The sequence below is a fragment of the Vulpes lagopus genome, chromosome 5 (assembly GCF_018345385.1).
Source record: "Vulpes lagopus strain Blue_001 chromosome 5, ASM1834538v1, whole genome shotgun sequence".
Taxonomy (NCBI): Eukaryota; Metazoa; Chordata; class Mammalia; order Carnivora; family Canidae; genus Vulpes; species Vulpes lagopus.
Genome location: NC_054828.1, coordinates 57,434,321 through 57,452,598, shown reverse-complemented (window position 1 = coordinate 57,452,598; position 18,278 = coordinate 57,434,321). Strand labels below are relative to the sequence as shown.

The 18,278-nt window shown below is 35.3% G+C and overlaps 1 protein-coding gene and 1 pseudogene across 3 annotated transcripts in view; both read left to right on the top strand.

Annotated features, from left to right (window-relative positions):
- The window catches only part of CNOT2 (CCR4-NOT transcription complex subunit 2), a 118,890-nt gene that overhangs the window by 23,442 nt on the left and 77,170 nt on the right, over positions 1-18,278 (top strand). The gene's annotated exons all lie outside the window — the stretch shown is intronic.
- On the top strand, positions 13,045-17,912 carry LOC121490658 (annotated as a pseudogene).

The window sequence follows — 18,278 nt, the reverse complement described above, 5'->3', positions numbered from 1 at the left end:
TTTTCCACTTATCTTCCATTCCATACCTTTTGCCTTTTGAGTATGGTTCTTACAATGAGAGGTAGAGTTTATTTTTTTGGCTCCATTGATGTTAGGTTTGGACGTGAAATTTGCTTTGGCCAAAGGAACGTTACTAGATTGCAGGTGAACATAGGATTTATTTTGTTTTTTCATTTAAAATAAATCTTGGGGCACCTGGGTGGCTCAGTTGTTTAAGTGTCTGACTCTTGATTTCAGCTCAGATAATAATCAGGGTTTGTGTGAGCCCCATGTCAGGCTCCATGCTCAATGAGGAGTCTGCTTAAGATTGTTTTTCTCCCTCTGTCCTTCCTACCACCCTGCTCCTGCATGTGTGTTTGTGTGCATGTCTATTTGTGTGCTCTCTCACTCCAAAAAAAGTCTTATTATTTAGACTAAAAACAAAAAACAGTTCACCCACAGAGTGAGCATAGACTTTAAGTGCATCAATGGAGGTGGGCTTGTTCTTTGTGCTCTTCCTTTTCCCCAACAGAAGACCATTAGGAAACCACTGATTTGAAGAGAATGAGAGACAAGTGAAGTAGCCCATGTCCATCTTAACAGCTTGATGCCAGCCTAGCTGAGGTTAGTCTAACATTCCACAAATGCCAAAGCAAGAAACTAATACTTTTGCTATGTCTCTGAGTTTTGGAATTGTTTACTCTGCATCATATTTTGGGCAACACCTGATGAATACCATTAAAGTAACTTTAGAGGTGTAAAATGTAATAATATTTTCTTTCATGGAATACTAAAGAAGATACGTCTTTTAGATACATAGAAGTAAGAATTTGTTGATGGTAACCATGTTGTCAGGATTGTTTAATTAGGGAATTCTAGAAAAGTTTTTTTCTGTTATTGCTTAATGAAGAGTCATTTTTAGAGAATCCTTTCGTGCAGACTCAGATGTGGTAACAGAATGAACTAGAAGTCTTTTTAAAATCCCTTAAAGCCCTGCAAATCTTGTTGGTCTATAATGATAGAAAAGGAGTTGTTGAAGACACAAATACATATTCATATTACAGATTACATATTATTACAGATTACATATTACAGATTATTCGGTGCTCATTAAGTGTACTCTTAATCCCCTTTATCTATTTCATCCATTCTTCCACCAGTTTGTTGTTTGTATTTAAGAGTCTGGGGTTGTCTCTTTTTCTCTTTGTTCATTTGTTTCTTAAATTCCACAAGTGAAGTCATATGGTGTTTGTCTTTCTTGGACTTATTTCATTTAGCATTACACTTTCTAGATCCATCCATGTTGTTGCAAATGGCAAGATGTTCTTTTTTATAGCTGAGTAATATTCTGTTGTATGTATATAGTTTACATCTTTAGCCATTCATCTCTTGGTGGACACTTGGGTTACTTTCAGATCTTGGCTATTGTAAATAATGCTGTAGTAAATATAGGGGTGCATATATCCTTTTGAATTACTGTTTTTGTTTTCTTTGGGTAAATACTAGTGGAATTATTGAATCATATGGTAATAAATTTTTTAACTTTTAGAGAAATGTCCGTACTGTTTTCCACTGTGGCTGCACTTGGATTTCTACCAACAGTGCATTAGAGTTCCTTTTTCACATCCTCTCCAATACTTGTTACTGTGTTTTTTATTTTAACCATCATGACAGGAGTGAGGTGATATACAGTGATCTCAATTGTTATTTTGATTTGCATTTCTCTGACTAGTGATGTTGAGCATCTTTTCATGTATCTGTTGGCCATCGTATGTCTTTGGAAAAAAGGATTATTCAGGTTCTCTGCCCAATTTTTAGTTAGATTATTTGTGGTTTTATAGTGTTGAGTTGGAACAGTTTCTTACATATTTTGGGTATTAACTCCCTTATCAGATATATTATTTGCAAATATCTTCTCCCATTTGGTGGGTTGCCTTTTTGTTGATGATTTCCTTTGGTATGTGAAAGTTTTTTTTACTGTGGTGTAGGCCCAGTAAATATAAATAAATAATATATATATATATTTTTATATAATTATATAAAAATTATATATAATTAATATATAATTAAAATTATATATAATTATATTTTTATATAATATAAACATAAATAAATAAATAAAGGCAGGAAAATTCTGCCTTTATTTTCCTTACCTGAGGAGAGGTATCTAGAAAAATGTTTTTAATCACAAGAAAGAGAGCAAGAGAAAAAGAAAGGAACAGAGAAGAGCTACAAAGTAACTGTAAAACAAATGAAATGACCATGAATACCTGTCTATCAATAATTCCTTTAAATGTAAAAGGACTAAATGTTCCAGTCAAAAGACATTGGGTGACTGAGTAGATTAAAAAAGCAGGACCCATCCATATGCTGCTTATAGGGAACTCCCAGTTCAGACCTGAAGGAAAAGGCAGTTTGAATGTAAAGGGAGGAAAAATCATTTACTGTGTGAATGGAAGTGGAAGGAAAGCTGGGGTGGCACTACTAATGTCAGACAAAATAGACTTTAAAGCAAAGGCTATGATAAGAAACAAAGAAGGACACTACATAATGATAAAAGGGATGGTCCAACAGGAGGATATAACAATTATAAATATCTGTTTACTCAACATGGGAGTACTTAAATACATAAAGCAAGCATTAAGAGACATAAAGGAAGAAATTAATAGTAATGCAATAATAAGTAGGGGACTTCAGCACCCTACTTATATCAGTGGATAGATCATCTAGACAGAAAGTCAACAAGAAAACTGGCTTTGAATGATATCTTAGACCAGATGGACCTAACAGATATATTCAGTACATTTCATCTGAAACAGTGGAATATACGTTCAAGTACACAGGGAACATTCTCCAGAATAGATCATGTTAGGCCACAAAACAAGTGTCCATGAGTTAAAAAAGATTGAAATCATAATATGGATCTTTTCTATCCAGAATGGTATGAAACTAGAAATAAATCACATGAAAGAGCTGGAAAAAAAAAAAAAAGGAAAAAACTGGAAAGAATGAAAATACATAGAGACTAATTAATGAGTTCCTGAAGAATGAATAAGTCAGCCAAAAAATCAAAAAGGAAATAAAAAAAATAAATGGAGACAAATGAAAATGAAAACAAAATGGCCCAAAATCTTTGGGATGCAGCAAAAGCTGTACTAAGAGGGAAGAATATAGTAATACAGGCCTTTCTGAAGAAACAAGAAAAATCTCTAACAACCCAATCTCATACCTAAGGGAGCTAGAAAAAGAATAAAGCCCACAGCAAGTAGAAGGAAGGAAATTGTAAAGATTGGAGGAGAAATAAGTGAAAGATGAGGATGTCCACTCTCACCACTTTTTTCAACATAGTGCTAAAAGTCCTAGCCACAGCAGTCAGACAAGAAAAAGGGATAAAAGGCATCTAAATCAGTAAGAAAGACGTAAAAGTTAACTATTTGCAGATGACATGATATTGTAAATGGAAAACCTTCAAAACTCTACCAGAAGACTGCTAGAAACTGATAAATGATTTCAGTAAAGTTATGGGACACAAAATTAATATATGGAAATCTGGGAAAAAGAGAAATTATAAAACAATCCCATTTACAGTTGCATCAGAAATAATGAAATGTCTCTGAATAAACTTAACCAAAGGTCTTAATGACCTGTATTCTGAACAGTAGAAAAATGTTGATGAAAGTAAAATTGAAGATGCCACAAATAAATGGAAAGATATTTCATGCTCATGGATTGGAAGAATTGATATTGTTAAAATGTCTGTACTACTCAAAACAATCTGTAGATTTAATACAGTCTATGAAAATGTGAACATTTTCCACAGAACTAGAATAAATCTAAAATTTGTATGGAACCACAAAAGAGCCATATAACTAAAGCAGTCTTGAGAAAGAAGAACAAAGCTGGAGGTATGATAATCCCGGATTTCAAGACATACTGTAGATGTGTAGTAATCAAAATAGACACATAGATCAATGGAACAGACTAGAAAAGCCCAGAATTAAACCCACACTTACATAGTCAATTGATCTACAACAAAAGAGGCAAGAATATGCAATGGGGATAAGATAGTTTCTTCAACAAATGGTGTTAGGGCAATTGGATAGATATGTGATAGATATGTGTAAAAGAAAGAAACTGAAACACTTTCTTGTACCATATACAAAAATAAATTCAAAATTTATTAAAGCCCTTAATATGAGATCTGAAATCACAAAAGTCCTAGAAGAACATAGGCAGCCATTTCTTTCACATCAGCTGTAGAAAAATTTCATGATTTATCATTCCCATCCTTTTAGTTGCAATTTATTTGCATTTTTATATTTTAGTTTAATCTTTTTTAAGATTTATTTATTTGAGAGCACACACACGGGGGCGGGGGGTGCAGAGGGGAAGGAGACTCCCTGCTGATCAGGAAGTCTGACATGGGGCTTGATCTTCAATAGGGAGATCATGATTTGAGCCAAAACCAAGAGTCAGATACTTAGATTGAGTCACCCAAGTGCACCTCAATTTATTTGCATTTTTTAAAGATTTATTGTATTGTATTGTATTGTATTGTATTGTATTGTATTGTATGTATGATAGAGAGAGAGGCAGAGACAAAGGAGGAGGGAGAAGCAGGCTCCATGCCAGGAGCCTGACGTGGGACTCCAGGATCGCGCCCCGGGCCACAGGCAGGCGCCAAACCGCTGAGCCACCCAGGGATCCGCTATTTGCATTTTTAAATGTAAAGTGTGTCTTCTGTAGATAGCATGTAGATTTTTTTTTGTTCTGATTTGTTGCAATCTGACAATGAAATTTGGCAGTGCTTTTTGTTGGATTGTGTAATTATTTGTATTTAATGTTGTTTTTGATGTTGTGTGACGAGGCTGCCATCTTGCTTTCTTTTCTTGTATGTTTCTGTGGGTTTATTTCTTCTTTACTTTATTTTGCATCAGGTGTCGTCCCCAGTGTAAGCTTTTAATTCCTTTAATGGTGCTTTCACTATGTTCTTTTGTATTTTCTTAGTTGTTTCACTGGGGCTTACCAATATGCATCTTACTGTGTCAGAGTCTATTTCACACTTACATTAACTTAATTACAGTGAAATGTAGAAATCTTATTTCTGTGTAGGTTTAATTTCTCTTCACCCTTTTTGTGCTGTTGGTGTTTTACACATCATGTAGGCATGTTTTTTTCAAACCCAACGGTATATTGTTATTCCTTCATGTGATTTCATGTCAAGGAAACTGAGAGAAGAAAGGAGAGCAAGTATATTCTCAGAATAAGCTTCCCTTGTTCATTGCTTATTGATAATTGGGTATTTTGTTAAATTTGCTAATACTTTGTTGGGGATTTTTGTGTCTGTGTTCAGGTTTCTTAAGGCTTTTCCTGAATTATCTTTGATTTTGGTATCAATATGATGTTAGCCTCATAAAAATGACTTTGGAAGTAATCCCTCATGTTCTGTTTTCTGAAAGATCTTGTCTTGAACTAGTATTGTTTAAATGTTTGGTAGAAGTCACTGGTCAAACTACCTGGTTCTGGAGTATTTTAACTGTGAATTTAGTTTTTTCCCCCCAGTAGATGTAATTCATATTTGTGTGTTGATTTTGGAGGTTAGAAGTTTGAAATTGAGGCATCAGCAGGGTCATGTGTTGGTAGGCTTTAGGGAAGAATCCTTTGCTTGCTTGCTCTTGTAGCTAGCTTCTGGTGATTGTACCAACTGTAGGTATTCTTAGGCTTGTAAGTGTATCACTCCAATTTTTGCTTCATCTTCACTTAGGCGTTTTTGCTCTGTATACATCTCTGTGTCTCCCTCCTTGTAAAAATACCAGTCATCAGATTTGGGCCCACTCAAATCTAATATGGCCTCTTCTTAACTTGATTGCAACTACAAAGGCTGTACTTAAAAGTTTATATCTTACTACTTGGAAATCTTGTCACCATGTGATAAGATTCTTTCCTTTTGTCACCTTCCTTTGTGTTGTAGTTGTTGCATTATATCCACATGGTTCAAATATCCCTTCAGATGGTGATATAAATTTTGCCTTCAATTATCTCGCATATTTTAAAGAATATAAGAAGAAAAACATAGTCCGTTGGAGAGATTGGCAAGTTGTTACTGCAGGCCAAATCCAGCTTGCCACCTGCTTCTGTAAATTTTATTGGAATACAGCCACACCTGTTAGTTTATGTATTTATTGTCTATGGTTTTTCTTGTTCTACAGTGCAGAATAGAGACCATTTGGCCTGCAAAACCTAAAATATTTGCTCTGGCTGGCCCCTTACAGAAAAAATTTGCCGGCTCCTGGTCTATCTACATATCCACATACTTGCCATTTTTGTTCATGAAATTTTGGCATTGTTTCTCTTTGTCCAAATAAAATTCCTTTCTTCAAATCAGGTCTGCTTATGATGAATTATCTTAGTTTTCTTTAATCTGAACATATATTTATTTCATTTTCATTTTTGAAGGATACTTTTGTTCCAGCTCTAGATGGAATTCTGGGCTGACAGTTCAGTATTTTAGTATTTAGCTAGAGTTGAGCAGTAGCAACTACCTTTAGGCAGTTCACAGATTTTCCTCATTTGCCATAGTTCCTACTTTCTTTGACAGTGATTCCGACTTTAATTTGATAGTAAATATCAATATTGTGCTTATGCTGTTGTAATTCTTATTGTACATCTGGAAGGAAGTAAAATTTTTACTCTACCCATTTCTCTGTATAAAGTGGGAAAACTGAGAAGGTTCTGTTTCAGGAAAAATGGGAAATACAATCTATTTTAATAATGTTTAGGATATTCAGATATTCAGAATATTTCTGTGCTTTCAATATGCAAGGAGAGCCTTACCCATTTGTTTCCTGACCAGTTTATTCAACATTTGCATTGGCATGCCATGCTGTGGAATTTGTTTTTCTTTTTATTTAAGATTTTATTTTTAAGTAATCTCTACACCCAATATGGAGTTTGAATTTATAATCCCAAAATCAAGAGTTGCATACTCTTCTGACTGAGCCAGACAGGAGCTCCTAGAATATATCTTAAAGCACTTTAATCCTTCAGTGAATCATTTTCATTTTCAAACCATTCTTCTTCCTGTATAATTCATCTTTCCTAATAATTTTGACATGTATTTGCAGAGTTGTCTTTTCCCTCCTTGCTTTCTTATGACCCAGTCACATCAAAGTTGGTTTAGCGTTAGTTTGTGAACCAGAAAACCTAGATTATGTTTTCTCTGGCTCTGTCACTAAATAGCTGTGTAAGTGACCTTGAAGTAGGTATTTAAGTCCCACCAGGCCACAATTTCTTTATCTCTGAAACAAGAGAGTTCAACTAAATATGCTCCTGGTATTTATGCTTATGAGGAATGTAATTATGTATTAGAATATTTTTTTTAACATCAAGTGCATTTTGTAATGCACATATCAAAGTCCAGCGATGTACAATTTTTAAGCTAGTAGTGAGCATAAATGATAATTTGAAATTTGAAGCAACTAAAGTAATAGAAAAGTATCTGTGGTCTCTAGTGGTAACAAAGTCACAGGTATAACTAATACTGTTACAGCTTATCGCTTACATTTTTAATTAAGGAAATACTAAATTTCAATCAGAGGTTAATAAAATAAAGATGTAATTTTTTTTCTTATTCAAGCTCAGGCACCCTCTGCATTTCCTCAACAGAGTGGGGATTTTATTTATTTATTTATTTATTTATTTATTTATTTTTTTTTTAATTTTTATTTATTTATGATAGTCACAGAGAGATAGAGAGAGAGGCAGAGACACAGGCAGAGGGAGAAGCAGGCTCCATGCACCGGGAGCCCGACGTGGGATTCGATCCCGGGTCTCCAGGATCGCGCCCTGGGCCAAAGGCAGGCGCCAAACCGCTGCGCCACCCAGGGATCCCCAGAGTGGGGATTTTAGACCCAGGTTAAGTACTCCTGCCACAAGCAGGCCATCAAGACATTTAAGTTACTGTTTACTATGTTAGGTAAACATTAAATTATGTTTAATACATGTTAAGGACACTTTTTAGTGAAGAGTGAAGGAATGTTATTAAGACATGAATATTAATTGCCATTTGTAACTTTCTGTTATTCATTACATTATAATTCCATGGACAATAATTTGGAAACATGGCTTCTGACCCCAGGATGTTTACAAATAGAGTTTTTTTTTTTTTTTCAAATAGAGTTTTTATTACAGAAATTCTCTAGTTTTGTGTCCCTCATAGGTGTTTCTCATTGAATTCTTTTTTTTACTATTACCGTTTGTTTCCTACCTGGAATGTGGTAGAACTCAGTAATTATTTTTGGAAGGAAGTTAGAGGAGTATGATTATTAGTAGTATCAAGGATCTTCAACAGTTGTAATACTGAATTATGTTTCAAAGTGATAATATTAATTTCTCTCCTGGAAACATAAGTCCTCTCAGTTTTATAGGGTTTTTTTTTTTAAGCTGTCCTCCTCTCAAAGGCTGTTTGTTATATATCAAATCTTTCATCTGCAAAATGTGTTTGTGACTGATGTCCTTAACAAATTAAATGGTGAAACAATTATTTAAAAAAAAAAAACCCAAAACTGGAAAATATTTATAAAAATTCAGAAAGATTATTATTTAAATATCTCTAAGATCATGTTCAACTTTAGATTAAAACTGGAAATCTTAAGACATGCATTATAGATGTGGTTTATAGGAAAAGATCATGTGATAACCTAATTAGTAATCCTAAACTCAAATAAAAGGCCTAGTCTTGTATGAAAATATCAAGGGGAATAAATGTGCATTATATTTGAAAAGTATGTAGTTTTTGAGTGGAATCTGCAACAGCCAACTTTAAAATTAACCTGTGATTACTGATGTTCTTATCAGGCAAGATGCTAATTTTACTGCAGTTCTTTTTAGGAAAATAGTGTTTTCATAAATTAAATTTAATGAAGAATTTAGTATATTTTTGTCTCATTTATTCAATAAAGTGTATCTGTTATGTGACACTATTTTAGGTATTTAAATGGTAAGCAAAATAAACAAGATTTCTCTGTTTAAAGACCTTACATTCTAAGGGGTAAATATAGACAGTAAACACATAAGAACAAAATTCAGATAGTGAATGTTCAGAGAGGGAAGACCATTCTGAGGAAAGATATAGTTAAGCAGAAATATGAGTGTTGAGAAGATCATTGAAAAAGAGCAGCAGGGGACAGCTGGGTGGCTCAGCGGTTGAGCAGTTAACTTTGGCCCAGGGTGTGATCCTGGAGTCCTGGGATTGAGTCCCATATCGGGCTAACCTGCTTCTCTGTGCCTGTGTGTCTGCCTCTTACTCTCTGCCTGTCATGAATAAGTAAATAAAATCTTTAAAAAAAGAAAGAAAAGGAGCAACAGAAGTAAAGGCCCTGAGATGAGAACTGATTTGGTGTGTTTGAGAGTCAAAAAAGAAAGTCAGTATGGCTAGAATTTAGGCAAATGATAAGATACGTCCTCACTTCTTTTCTTATCTGTCATTATCCCTATTTTGCCTATACCCTTAATCTCCTTTCCTTTCTCATGTTTCATTGTACTCACTAGCTTCGGTTAAATCAACCTCTGCCAACCATTGGCCTGCACTCCCTGCAGTTGCATGTGGCTGGAGAAGTGCGGAGCGATGAATACCAACTTCGGTGGGCTCATGGTGCTGCTTGGCAGTTCTGCTCTGCAGTGTTTCCTCTGATTTCTTCACTCTCTTACTTTCTTAGACCACTGTTTCATACCTTTTTTTCCCTCCTCAAATTTCTAATACTTCTTTTTATATCCTCACTCTGAATTGATGACCTTACTTCTTATTTTATTTAAAAAAATGGAAAACAAGCAATCAGATGAGAAATTCCGTACTCAGGGAAAGCTCTATCCACATACCTGAATCTGTACCCATTTACTATCTTCACTCTGATGGTACTCATAAGTCTTTTTGCCTGTCTGAGACCAGTATCTCTTACACATTCCCTCCATACTTACTCCTCATTCTAGTAATACCTCTCCCTCTATTTTGTGTCATCAGCTTTACCCTTGATACTGTAAGTTTTCCTATCTTATGAAAGGATTCTCTGGCCTCCACGTTTTCCTTAAGCTATTTCCCATTTCCCTCCTCACTTTTATGGCAAAACTGCCTTGAAAAGGATGTCTATATTTTGTTACCAATTTTTTTCTATATTTTTATGAACCTGATTCAGTCAGTGCTTTTATTTCTACCATTCCACCAAAATTATTCTTGTCAGAATAATTTTTCCATTGACTTTCATGTTATCCAAAGATTAACTACTTTTTTTTTTCCCCAAGATTTAAAAAGTTTATTTATTTGACAGAATGAGTGTGGGCACGCACAAGCAGGGAGAGAAGGTGGCTCCCCGCTGAGCAGAGAGCCCAACACAAGGCTTGCTCTCAAGCCTGGGATCATGCACGACCTGAGCTGAAGGCAGATGCTTAACCAACTGAGCTACACAGGCACTCATTATTTTTTTAATCAACAGAGTTTGAAACAATTCATTACACTCTTCCTTGAACCACTTTCCTTGGTCAACTTTCAACATGTTTATATATGCTCTTTGGTTTTCATCTCCTTCACTGCTGCTCTTCCATTTACCTTGCTTGTTCCATCTCATCTGACTCCTAGATGTCAAAATGTGGAGATACTTAGGCCAAATTGGTTGGTAGATGGTTATATTAGAGGAAATAGACTGAGACCAGTTAGACAAGAAATAATTGTGACTTGAACTATGGTGGTGGCGAATAGAGATATGGAAAGTGGATTTCTGAAGGAATTTATGAATTCTTTCCTAAAGAATTGTGTAAAGATAAAGATATATTGAATTTATTGATTTCTGTGGCTGAGACAGACACCAAGACCTCCATTGACCAGAATAATCTGCTGGCCTTAACATTAAACAAAAACAGTTGAGCTGTTCGCGGTCTCCCCCCCCCCCGCCTTGCTTAGCTTCTGAAGTTGTCTGAAATGGTATTGTGGGTACTTTCTGATCAGGCTCTTGCTGAACTTTAAATTTCCAGCTGAGTAACATTTGTTTCTTTTCTCCCCATTGCTGATTTCTTCTTTGTAGCAGAAGAGTGAGATTTTTGAGTAGATGTATTATTTGACTGCTAGCATTTCTTGAAATGGTTTCATGCAAAAAATAATTGTTCATGAAAAAAAACATGTGAATTAGTAAAGCATAGTGGTTAAGAAATGGATTCAAGTCATCTGGACATGAACTCAAATTCTGGGCTTGTTACTTCTAGTTAACTTACTACTAGTGCTTGACCTTATTCTTAGTTTGTTTTTTCATCTGTACAAAAGGAATAGTAATATTTACCTTATGGTAAGGATTCTAAGGATTGAAGGAAATTACATAGGTAAGGTATTTAGTACACAGTGCTAATACTTGGCAAATGATAGGTAATATTACATTTCTGGGAAGGAATGTTAAGATTGTGGACATATTTTTAAATCCTAAAGATAAGGGGTGCCTGTGTGCCTCAGTTAAGTGTCTGACTGGCTCAGGTCATGATCTCAAGGCCCTGGGATGGAGCCCCTCTTCCAGCACCCTGCTCAGTGGTAGGGGGTGGTGGTGGGGTTGGTGATGGTGCTGCTTGTCCCTCCCCCCCCCCCCCCCCCCCCCCGGTTGTGTTCTCACTCTCTCAAATAAAATCTAAAAAAATAAATAAAACCTAAGTACTGGTTTCCCCTGCTTCATGAAAGTAGAGCATTCTTAAGAAACCTAAGTGAAACAACATAAAGCAAGGAAACAATTACTTTTTCCTACAAATGAAAATCCTCTTTGGATTTCTTTCAGTTAGCAAAAACAGATACTAATGTAGGTCTTTTGTAAAATCAAAATAGCATAATACAATCTTTCAGATAGTGAGGGAAACCTGTACTGACTGTTAGAAATTTCTTCTAACAAAGAAGTTTTATTGTGACGTTTGCATCTACTTTCTTGTATTAGCCACTCTGGAACTTAAGAATGAGTGTATTTCAATCAAAGACATCTTTATAAAATATTGTAAAGATTAATGTTTGGGCACCTGGATGGCTCAATGCTTGCCCATCTCCCTTTAGCTCAGGACGTGATCCCGGGGTCCTGGGATCAAGCCCCACATCAGGCTCCCCACAGGGAGCCTGCTTCTCCCTCTGCCTGTGTCTCTGCCTCTCTCTGCGTCTCTAATGAATAAATAAATAAAATCTTAAAAAAATAATTTATGTTTAAGACTACCATTAGTTGTCAGAGGCAAGGAAAGGGCACGTTGGCATGCAAAGGAAATGAATAATTCTCTTACACTACCTTTAATTTACGGTGTTTTGTTTTTGCTCAGTACTTAATGCTGAGATGAAAACTTGAATTTCACTTTTCTGTACCTTCTTAGCCCTGATAACCGTAACCTTGGCTGTACATTAGAATCATCGGGAGCACTTTCAAAAGCGCTAATGACCAGGTTACATTCCTGCTCAATTAATGAAAGTAGGGGCAAGGGAGGAGGAGACATTAGGATTAAAAAAAAAAATCCCCAGGTGATTTTATTTGCATCCTGTGATAAAAGACAGTATAAATCTTTTAGCCTATTTCTGTTCTCAATAATATACTCACTTTTCTTTTCTTTCTCTGTGTTAGTGCCCTTGACAGTCACGTTTCAGGCCTCTGCAGAGCACCTTTGGCCATTCCCTTGCCCATCACACAAAAAGATAGTGTACTATTTGCCTCTTTTGTATAAAAACTAAACTTTGAAAGGTTTGGGAAGTAAGTGTTTATGTAGTTAGTGTTCACTATTATGTTATTTTTTTTATATGGGCAGCTATAATTATTTTCTGCTCTTTTTAAAGCTTTATTTCTTTTATGAAAACTGGAAAAAGAATGTTTTGAGTGTTAAAAATATATATAATAGGTTTGTTAGATTTATGTCAAGAGCAACTTTTTAAAACTTATTTATTTATTAAAGATTTTATTTACTATTCATGAGACACCCAGAGAGAAAGAGGCAAAGTTGCAGGCAGAGGGAGAAGCAGGCTCCCTGTGGGGAGCCTGATGTGGGATTCAATCCCAGGATCCCAGGGTCACACCCTGAGCTGAAGGAAGATGCTTAACCACTGAGCCACCCAGATGCCCCTTATCTTTTTTCAAAAAATGTTTTATTTGAGAGAGAGAGAGCGAGAGCGTGTGCATGCGCTCAGTGACGGAGGGCAGAGGGAGAGAGAATCTCAAGGAGTCTTCATGCTGAGTGGGAAGCCCAGCGTGGGGCTGTATCCCAGGACTCTGAGATCATGAACTAAGCTAAAATCAAGAGCTGCCTGCTCAGCCGACTGCGCCACCCAGACGCCCCTTAGGAGCAACTTTTTATAAGAAGCCACATGATTTCCCTTTATCACTTAGTTATCCTTTTTTTTTTTTTCCGGAGATAATTTAGTAAGCCTCATCAGTTCCTATGAATTAGGGAGGTCTAAGCAGTGGATATGAGCTGGTAGTTTTTGATATCGCATTATCACTAGAGTCAACAACTTGTATAAATTATTAAGAAGAAATGTATATTACCTATAAAAATTTTTAGTATAGTAGAGTTGCAGTCTTTAGATTTCTGGTTCACATATGGTATTTTTAATTGCTGATGACCTTACAGCCATTCTACGAGGCAGAGTAGGGAGTTGTTATGTATTTTAAGGGGTTTTAATTATAGATTATAACTTCGGCAAGTTTCTTTGTTGAATTAATAGAACTAGTGTGTCTGTTCCACAGTAGGTTGTGAGGCTAATATGACTTGGTCTTTTTTTTTTCTTTTAATATTTTATTTATTTATGAGAGACACAGAGAGGCAGAGACACAGGCAGAGGGAGAAGCAGGCTCCTCCAGGGGATCCTGGGACTCTGGGGTCACGCCCTGAGCCAAAGGCAGATGCTCATGCACTGTGCCACCCAGGCGTCCCATGACTTGGTCTTATTTTAGAGGGACTGCTTTGGCAAAAGCTACTTCAATCCTCAAGACCTTTGTGGATTTTTAGCTAATTCTAATGAAATATAAAACATTAATTGTAATACTTTTTAAGCTCTAAACCAGCAGAAAATTAGTAAGTACTAATAGTTTGACCATTTACACATACGATTGGTCAGGTAATTCAAACAACAGTTACGTCAATGAGATTTTATGTATCATAAAGCTGGTTTACAAACTTACGTGATCATAGTCATGAGCTAGATTGTGTAGATCTTACCTTCCTGTGAAGAAATTGAATCACTCAGAGGTTAAACAACTTTTGTGCAAATGTGTGTAAGTTTTCAGGTCGCAGGAAGATTAGAAGGCCCTTGATTGTCTTAAGTTTGGACTTAAATTTCATTGAAGCCTAAAATAAATTAGGAGGTTTTGATTCCCAAGCTTGCGGTTCAAAAATTATGGAACTGCTTTTCTCTTCTCCCTTCTTGCTGCTTGCTGTGCCGGCCTGCCCGGCATGCCTCGCAAAATCGAGAAAATCAAGGACATTTTGCTCATGGCCAGGTGAAAGGACCCCAATCCGTCAAGATCAAGAAGAATAAGGATAATGTGAAGTTTAAAGTTCAATGTAGCCGATATCTTTATACTTTGGTCATCACAAACAAAGAGAAGACAGAGAAACTCAAGCAGTCTCTGCCCCCAGGTTTGGCAGTGAAGGAGCTGAAATGAACCTGGCCCGCTGATTTGAACTGTATTAAAATTTTAAAAATTCAAAAAAAAATTATGGAGCTTTAGTCATTTAAATTTAATGGGACTGTCTTTATGGTATTTTATTTTGTTTGGGACTTTTAGGACTTGGTAGTAGAAAATTCTTATCTTGTAGAAAATTCTTATCTTGAGATGCTGAGTGTTTTAGATGATTTACTGATTTTCTACTTGTAATAAATTCTGCATATCAGGTGGCCAGAATCCTCCTTGACATATATGTGAGAAACCTACACAGATATTTAGAAGTATAGTGCATCAGGAAGGCTACCACTACAGAAAATAGAAGACATACCAAATTGATTTACAAAATATGAAATTACGACAACCAGGAAGTAGATTGATTTCAAGGGAGTAGTGTTAATTCACTTTTATTTGCTTTTCTTTGTAAATATAGGCAGCTTTTCATTTTACATGATAATTATAGACCCATGAAACCTGTATTACTAAAACATTCAGAAAAACTATTTTTAGGTAATGTGGCAATTTTCCTAGGCTCAGTTTGATCTGAAACTGAAATTCTTTTTTTACTTATTTCTGTTTTATCTACCTCTGTTTCTTTTATGTACCACAAGTCATCAACTCAGAACATTAAAAACATTTATCCATGTAATTGAACCAAAAATTAGTTCAGAAAATAAGTTCATAACATTTTATATGTACAATTACCTATTTACAAGAAGTTTCTTGACATAGTTCTTTAATTTGAAAAACCCTAAGGTTTTCAGGGTAATGGCTAAATGTACGTACTTCAGCTTTTATTGAACTCCAGTGAAATTGGTCCCATCTGGCAGTCTGTTTTAATTAATAGCCAACCTGGAATATAATGTCTCCTTAAATAAACAAACAAACAGACAAACTAAGCCTGTCCAACTGGTTTAACCATCTTAACCTGACCAAATTCACATGATAGTTGAAAAGTTGAGTTGTTTTAGGTGCAATTCCTGAACTCCTTAGGTACTTGAGGCCAGAGAGGAGAAATTGATTAAGCTAATACTAGAATTCAAATTTTCTGGCTCTTGTTCCATTTAAGAACAGGATAGGATGATTTCATATCCTAAGTTTAATAGAACACAGAGAATAAAGCTGGTAACTTTTCACTCTCTGATAAAATATATTCTAGGGATTTTACTCATGATCAGTGATTTCTTGTTTTGAGAAATTTTTTTGAGAGAAAAATTGCGGTTTAGCTATCATTTATTCTGGATATTACATGCTTTATTTTTATTTGGCTCTGATTTAGGGAAACACCCAGAATGAATAGCCTACTTGTTTTTTTTCTCATACTAAGATTTGATTTTTATTTTCCCCGTTAGTTGCTTCTTGTCAGATTTTAAGAGATTGCATGACTAACTATTTTAAGGGTTTCTAGCACAGAAAAGGGAGATGTAAAATGTTTATCCTTTAGCATTTATACTGATGTATCTAATAATTTATTCTAAAAGTGTCTTGAGTTTGAGAGTTTTTGCATGTGAGTAGACATTAGTGATACAGATGTGTTACAGAGATTACTGTGCATTCCTGACATTTAATTCTATTACCAGTCTGCTAAAAAGATTAGAGATAAACTTACTCAACTTAGTTGCAAATTTTCAGTAAAATTTGGAGCCTTTTAAAAATTAGGTTTTACATTGTTAAAAAATCTTTTAAATACCCTTTTATCAAGTTTATGTTTTAAAAATTTGACATACCTGTTAATCACCTGGCTTTTTATCAACTTTTAATTTTTTTTCATATGACCTATAACATACTGGTGAAATGATCTATTCTGTAACAATCTGAACAATTACTGTATTTAAAATATATTTTATAATTGAGAACAAACGTAGGATAGAGATGTTTCTGACTCTAGTACTGCATAGTTTATTCTAATAGTGAGAAACGTGGTTCCCACCAACCCGTCTATTTTACTTCATGTTTATCTGCAGTATTCATGCATAGCAGTTTCAGAATTATTAACCCATAGCTCTGTGATGAATCACTTTACCAATAGAATACATTATTTATGTAGAATGTTCTTTTTCTCCCTTACAGTTAGCAGTCAAAGCATCATTTTCCAGAGTTCCTTAGGTCAGCACATTTCTCTTTAGTGTGGCCATAGCATACATTTATAATACTATTAGTCTTTTTTTCAGGTCTGCATTTCTAACCTCCCACTTTATTTTTAAAATTTGCATACATTCAAGTTCACTCTTTATGTTGTGAAGTTCTGTGAATTCTAACACATGCATAGCATCATGTATCTACTACTTCAGTGCTATATGGAATAGTTCCATCTCTTTAAAAGTTTCCCTGTGTGTCCCCCTTTGTAGTCATTCACTTCTCCCTCCCCTTTCTTATCCGCTACAAAACACCGATCTATTTTCTGTCCTTGTAGTTTTGCCTTTCCAGAATGTCATATGAATGGAAACATGTAATATAGTCTTTTTGGTTTGTATTATTTCCTTTAGCAAATACATTTAGATTTGTGTTACATGAATTAAATTAATAGCTTGTTCTTTTTTATTGTTGAGTGGAATTTTATTGTACAGATATACCATTTTGTCCATTCATCTATTGAAAGGACGTCTTCATTGGTAAGAACATTCATGAACAGATTTTCACATAAAAATAAGTTTTTAGTCCACTTTGGTAAATACCCAGGGTCACAGTTGCTGGGTTGCATGGTAAGTCTATGTTTAACTTTATAAGAAACTGCCAAACTCTTCCAAAGTGGCTGTATTTGTCTTCATTTTTGAAGGGTATTTTAGCTGGATTTAGAATTCTTAGTTGATAGATTTTTTTTTCTTTCTGTAGTTAAAAATGTTGACCCACTCTTCCCTGCTTTGCATTGGTGCTAATTGTGTTGCATTGGTTATTCCTTTGTGTTTCTTTTTTCTCTCTCTGTGTGTATGTACTTTCCCTCTGCTTTACGATTTCTCTTCCACTGTTTCTCAGCAACTTGACTTTTAAAACGTGAGGGGTTTGTTGTTCTTTTTGGAGGTTGTTGAAGTTCTTGAATCTATGAGTATAGCTTTCATCAGATTTAGGAAAAATGCGGCCTTTGTTTTCTATCCTTTCCTCTCTTTCACTCTTTCTGGGACACTACTTAACATTAATGTTGGGCTGCTTGATATTGCCCAATAGTTCACTGTCTAACTTGATATTGTCTAACATTTCATTGTCCCACAGTTCCTTTTTTTTCTCAATGTGTTTAACTTTAGATTTTTTTTTTTGATTGCTAGCTGTGGTTTCAATTCATTAAACTTTATTTTTTTTAAGATTCTATTTATTCATGAGAGACTCAGAGAGAGAGAGAGAGAGAGAGAGAGGCAGACACACAACACAGGCAGAGGGAGAAGCAGGCTCCACGCAGGCAGCGCAATGTGGGACTCAATCCCAGGACCCCAGAATCACACCCTGAGCCGAAGGCAGACGCTCAACAGCTGAGCCACCCGGGTGTCCCAATTCATTAAACTTTAAAGTTTAGAAAAGACTGCCGTTAATCTTACCCAGTGCATGTTTAATTACAGATACTGAATTTTTATTTCTAGAGGATCAGTTTGAGCCTCTTAAAAAATCTTTTTAACTTTCAAATAATTATTAACATATAAGAAGGTGCAAAAATAG